The sequence below is a fragment of the Trichosurus vulpecula genome, chromosome 5, assembly GCF_011100635.1.
Source record: "Trichosurus vulpecula isolate mTriVul1 chromosome 5, mTriVul1.pri, whole genome shotgun sequence".
NCBI classification, from domain to species: Eukaryota; Metazoa; Chordata; class Mammalia; order Diprotodontia; family Phalangeridae; genus Trichosurus; species Trichosurus vulpecula.
This window is the reverse complement of record NC_050577.1, coordinates 141,372,898-141,378,897: the sequence shown is the minus strand read 5'-3', so window position 1 is coordinate 141,378,897 and position 6,000 is coordinate 141,372,898.

Below are 6,000 nucleotides of genomic sequence, written 5' to 3'. Positions count from 1 at the left end.
AGGGGAATCATAGAGGAGTAGAATGGCATACTCTTACCTAGAGAAATGACAGTGTTGATTTGATTATGATTCCAGTATAGCAGCTGCTGAGTAGCAGTCGAAAGGGGCTGGTGGCGGGGGGGCGGGGGGGGAGTGGCATGTAAAGTAAAGCCTTGCAAGGTACCAGATCAAGATCAGTGGGTGACTGAGGCAACCAACAGACAAGACATTGGGCATGGCATGAAAGTGTTAAGTCCTCCAAGGTTTGATTTCAGGACTGGTTTCTGGGATATACTAGATCTCTGTTCAGAATCAAATAAAGGAATATATGTATAATGTTTTTCAAACGTTAAAACTCTTTTTAAATGTCAGCTGTTAGAATAACAGTATCCTAGTGCAATCCCTCTCATTTTGGATAAGAATAAACTAAGGCCCAGGGAGCTTAAGTGATTTGCCAAAGGTCACACATACAGGAAGCATCAGAGGAAGGATTTGAAGCCAGACCCTCTCTCTCTCTAGAGCCAGTGCTCTTTTCACTGTACCATAACATTATTACCTCACAGAGTAGCTGTGAGAATCGGTTGATTATGTATTCTTTCTAGGGTTCAACTCAAAGCATAGCTGCAAAGACAAAGTTCCTACCTCAGCATTACTCACCTTCTCTAATCCTCACTAATCAAAGGGTGGGGAAGGGCAAAGGCAGGTCTGGGAAGCCAGATTTCCCCATGCTCATTTGGTAACGGCCTTCCTTCTCTCGACTTGGTATAACACTTTGTTTTGTGCCTCTTTTTAATGTACACATGTTGGATCTTTTTGTATTATGCTGTGGCTATCATGTGTCCTTATGATCTCCTATTAAATTGCAAGCTCCATGATCAGAGGGACTCACTCTCATCTCAAAGTTTGTGTTTTCCTTGGTGGATATCATAGTATTTTACTTATAGTAGAAATTTCAATATTTGTTGAAGTGAGTTGAATTGTAAAGCATTATAGAAATTCAACTTGTTATCATTATGAATAATTCTAAATGAGCTGATAATTTTTACAGGGACAATCAAGTGCTGACTATATACAATTGGCAGATAGATGAAAATAGACTGGATAGTGTTTGCTTGATAGAATTTGGGCTTGTTCATGTAACAATTAAAGGGATAAATGGGTCTGGCTTTTAAGACTTTTCCAAGCTAAATCTGAATGGAGGAGGAAAAAATGCCAATTAGTGAATAGAAATATTACTCTGTTCTATATGGACTTTCCTGGATGCTTTCAATATTTCTATTGTAGATGTACAATAGTGGGGATCAGCCAGTGCTTAAGCCTCCACAGAAAACTCGTCCAGACTGGAAATATGGATAATGAATTCAAAATGCCCCCAAGCCAATACATTTTAAAATGGGGAGAGGTATGTGGAGGGGAAGCAAGTATTACAGAAGGTCCCTCAATGAGGTCTCACATATTAGACCATGTGCAGACACTCCCCTGATTCCTCTCAATGCATTTGCTCCAGTTCAAAAGACTGAAGACATTTCTCAACCATACATGACTAAGGGGTTGGCACTATGTTATGACAAAATGTATTGTTATCGTATGAGGAGCCAAAAGGAATAATGGTTCAAGAGATATTAACAGAATGGAGCTTTCATACACCAAGATATTTCACCCTTTTTCTCTCTTCTTTCCGTGGTTGTCCCCCATGCCTGGAATGCCCTCTGTCTTCACCTCTGCCTCTCAGCATCCCAAGTGTCCTCCATGGCTCAGCTCAAGCAACAACTTCTACGTGAATGCTTTCCTGATCCTCTGAGCTGCTATAGCCTTTTCCTCAAATTATTTCATGTCTATTTTAGATGGAGGAGGAAGGGGGAGAGAAGAAGAACAAGAACAAGGAGAAGAAGAAGAGGAAGAAGTCATGGTCATTGTCATCACAGTAACTGTGGTAGTAGTGGTAGTAGTAGTAGTACTAGTAGTAGTAGTAGTAGTAGTAGTAGTAGCAGCAGCATAGCTAACATTTATATAAAACCTTCTATGTACTACTAGCTTTACAAATATTATCTCATTTTATCCTCATAACAACTCTGAGAGGAAGGTGCTCTTATTGTCATTTTACAGATAAGGGAACTGAGGCAAGCACAGGTTAAGTGACTTTTCCAGGATCGCACAAGGACTTAGAGTCTGAGGCCCGTTTTGACCCCAGGTCTTACTGACTCTAGACCCAATACTCTTTGTACTAGGGCACCACCTTGCTGCCTCAGATTTGTATATGCTGTAACATATGGCATCTTGTCTCCCATAGTTAGATCATAAGCTCCTTGAGGTCAGAGTCTATTTCCTCTTTGACTTTATCTCCCTTAGCATGGTTTGTTGAGTGGAGAATTGACTGAATGTTTGTTGGCTGAATGGTTCATTGAACTCACATTTTTGAAGTGGAGTAAGGAGTACACATATTAAAAAACTCAAGAAAAAGCCAGATGCCTTTGCCAGGTGTGCCTAAGTTTAAGAGACTACATTGTTTGAAGGGGTCTTGCACATTGAAAGAACTCAATAATTATTTGTGAATTAGTACATAAATAAATGAAGTGTCTGGCTTTGAGTCAATAGCTATCTGGCTTGGGACTCATTCTAAAAGCAGAGGTATATGTTAGGAGGGTGAATTATGATTTTTTTCATCAAAAGCAAAAGGTTGAAATGCATATGCTTCTACATTTAAGACATGCATCCTTCCTTACAGGAAAGACTTTGATCCAGAGATTCCATTGTCTTCTTTAATTCTATGATCCTAATGAACTGTTACATTCTATCGATGTAGCCTGTTATCATACAACAATACTACTCACTCCTGCAGTCATATTTCCAACTTAAATGAGGAATAATCAAATAGCAGAACCACTATGCAATTCACTAAGCCGATCAGTAACTTTTTACTACATGTCAGCCATCTATCATGCATGGCCCACTCATATTTATTTAGCTTTCTCAGCACATCAACTTGTCTTTCCAAGTCAGCACTGCATTCCTTCAGAGCTCTATTTTTCAAACAGTGCGAGCAACAAAAATTCTGTCATCAACAGACTGAACAACCGTAACCATACAAGAGCGTTGCCTGTCTGGTGTATTAAATTCACTCTTTTTCCCCAGTACAGTTACTGAAATCCTTCTTGCTGACTATATCTCAAATCAGTTGATTCAGCAATTCATAAATCATTCATTCAACAAATATCTGTTTAATATAGAGTTTTGAACAACAAATTCAATTCCAGAAATACATCTGAAGAGCCTATCTATGTGTAAAGTCCAAATTAGAAATATAAAGATGACTAAGCATATATCGCTTAACTTTAAAATGTTAATGACCACACAGCATAAAAGGCAAGTATTCAAAAAAATTATAATTCAAGTTATAATGTGATGGGCCATAAAAGAAGTGGAAATAAAATTACACAGTCCCAGATTTGGAAAATATCTTAGGTCATCTTCACAGCATTCTTGACAATAACTATGTAGACTTACTTTAAATATTATTCCTAATAGGAAGGCACTGTAATTTAGTCAAATCGATAATCAATCAAGAAGCTTTATATGAAATATCTGATACATACTAAAACAGTGTTAAGCACTGGAGATACAAACACAAAAATATAACAAACCTTGCATGCGAGGAATTTATATTCTAATAGATTCACTCATTCCACTTTCAGATGTTCAAATTGTTAGGAAGTTCTTTTAGATGTTGCCAAAAATCTGCCGCTCTCCAACTTTCATCAGTTATTCGTAGTTCAGCCCTCTGGGTCAATAATAGCTTATCCCTCTTCCACAGAAGAGTCCTTCCTTTACTTGGATTAAACTGTCACATTCTACCTAAGTTTTTGTGTTTCTACATTGAACATCCCCAGTTTGTTCAACAGATTCATGGATACTATGATTTTTAGTCTTTTGGTTATTCTTGTGGCTCTACTCTGGACATAGAACAGTTTATTTTTTTAAATTCAGATCTATATTTGTAAAGCACCCTGCAATCCTTAAAGTGTTATATATTATTATTAATCATGATAACGTGAATAATGATATTTCACTGGCATAAGAAATTACCACTGAGACTTCTGTTTACCTATGGATATAGGTACCTGTGCTGCAAGTTAGAGTGCATGAGAATTGCCTGGGCTGTGAAAAAGCAGTGTGACTTTAATTTTTATTTTTAAATGCATTCAATTAAAACTAGATAAACACAATATATTTTCCTATCCTCTCAGATTGTAAGCACATTTTATTTCTACTACCAGAATATCTTCTCTGGCTCAGGAATTAATGAATGAACAAATGAATGGATTTATGAAGTGCTTGGTGTGTTCCAATCACTGTGTTGAGCACTGATGACACAAATTTAAAAAAAAAAGACAGGCCCTGTTCTAAAGGAGCTTACATTCTAATAAAGGCGACAACACATGTGGGAGATTTGTGGACAGTGAATTGAAACAATAGGGTAATCTAATAACAAACCCCTTCCAGATAATGATTTAATTATAATTGTCAGAGAAAGAGATGTGAAAGGAAAGGAGGTGTGGAGGTTAGGTACATGATAGATAGCTGAAAATGATCAGAGTGATAATGAGGACTCATGGTCCCATGAAGTGCAGAGAAAAGTGGCTTAACTCCCTCTGTACTTCCCAAAGTCCTATGATTGGTGTATACTGATGTGCATTCACAAATGAAATGCAGAGCATTGAGAAGACACGTTCCTTTGTCATATTTTCAAACAATCCATTTCAAGCAGTACCATATTCACAAAGGTAGTGTCTAAATAGACACAAAAAGAGGGAACAGAGAGTGCATTTCTTGCTTAAGTCAATTTGATTTGATAATTCTCATGCACTTACATAATTCTAGTAAGTTGTGATAATCAAAGGGATATATGATTTCATTCTTGATTTATAGATGACACTAACAAAAATACTTGATATTTAAACTTGAACATATTTTCCAAAAATCAAGGAGAAATATTTTAACCTTTTTTTCATCAATTATATGTGCAATACCAATCAACCAAAATTAAATCACTAAGCACCAAAGATATAAACTAAAACTTGTTTCCCAAATTATCTTATCACTCTCCACCACTGAACCTGATTCTTTTATAGGATACAGGTTTAGTCCTAGGACTAAGAGCAAAAAGTAATCTTAGATATCACCATTATAAGTCCAATCCTTTCTTTTTACAGATAAATGTTAAGTAGATGTAAATGACATAATGATTTCTTTCACATCAAGGTCACTTTTTAGTCAAAGGATGAATTATTTGAAAATATCTGCATCATTCTCATGACTTCATATACAAATAATCACTTTGGTAAAATTTGCTTTTATTTTTTAAAAGCATAAGTACTTTTTTTTAACATAAATGTGTTTTGTGATTTTTTTCCAGTTTTCCAAAACCACAGTGAAGAGTGTCATTTCAAAATTAAAAAAAAACAAATAAAATAAAGCTCAGCTTATTATAAGTCACAAATGCTTTCTTAAAACAAATCTGGGGGAAATGTCAATTTCTTTTTGTTTTTTTTTTTCCTTTTTAGTCCACTAGAGGGTGGCCTTCCTAAACTAGGTCTGAGATTATGAATTCAGCCTGCTTCTGACCTGTTGATAAACTGATTTTCACATGATATTCTTCTCTACAGTTTGCTTTTCTGACAAAACAATATTTTTAAAAATGTATTCTAATTATTATTGTCTATTTTCAAGCAATCTGTCAGAAAATATGTAGTGTTAAACTTCCATATATTTTGCCCCCTAAATGAGAAATCATGGATTTTCTAAACTTTCCTGAAATATAAAAGCACTTTTTATTATCTATTTTCTATTATGTGTAAAATAAATTCATAGGCATAACAATATATGTATTTATGTTTATATATGTATATATGTGTATGTATGTATATATATCAGATTTGTAATATTTGCCAAAGTACTAGAATCTGCATTCTACACACACACACACACACACACACACACACACACACACACACACACAGTTAC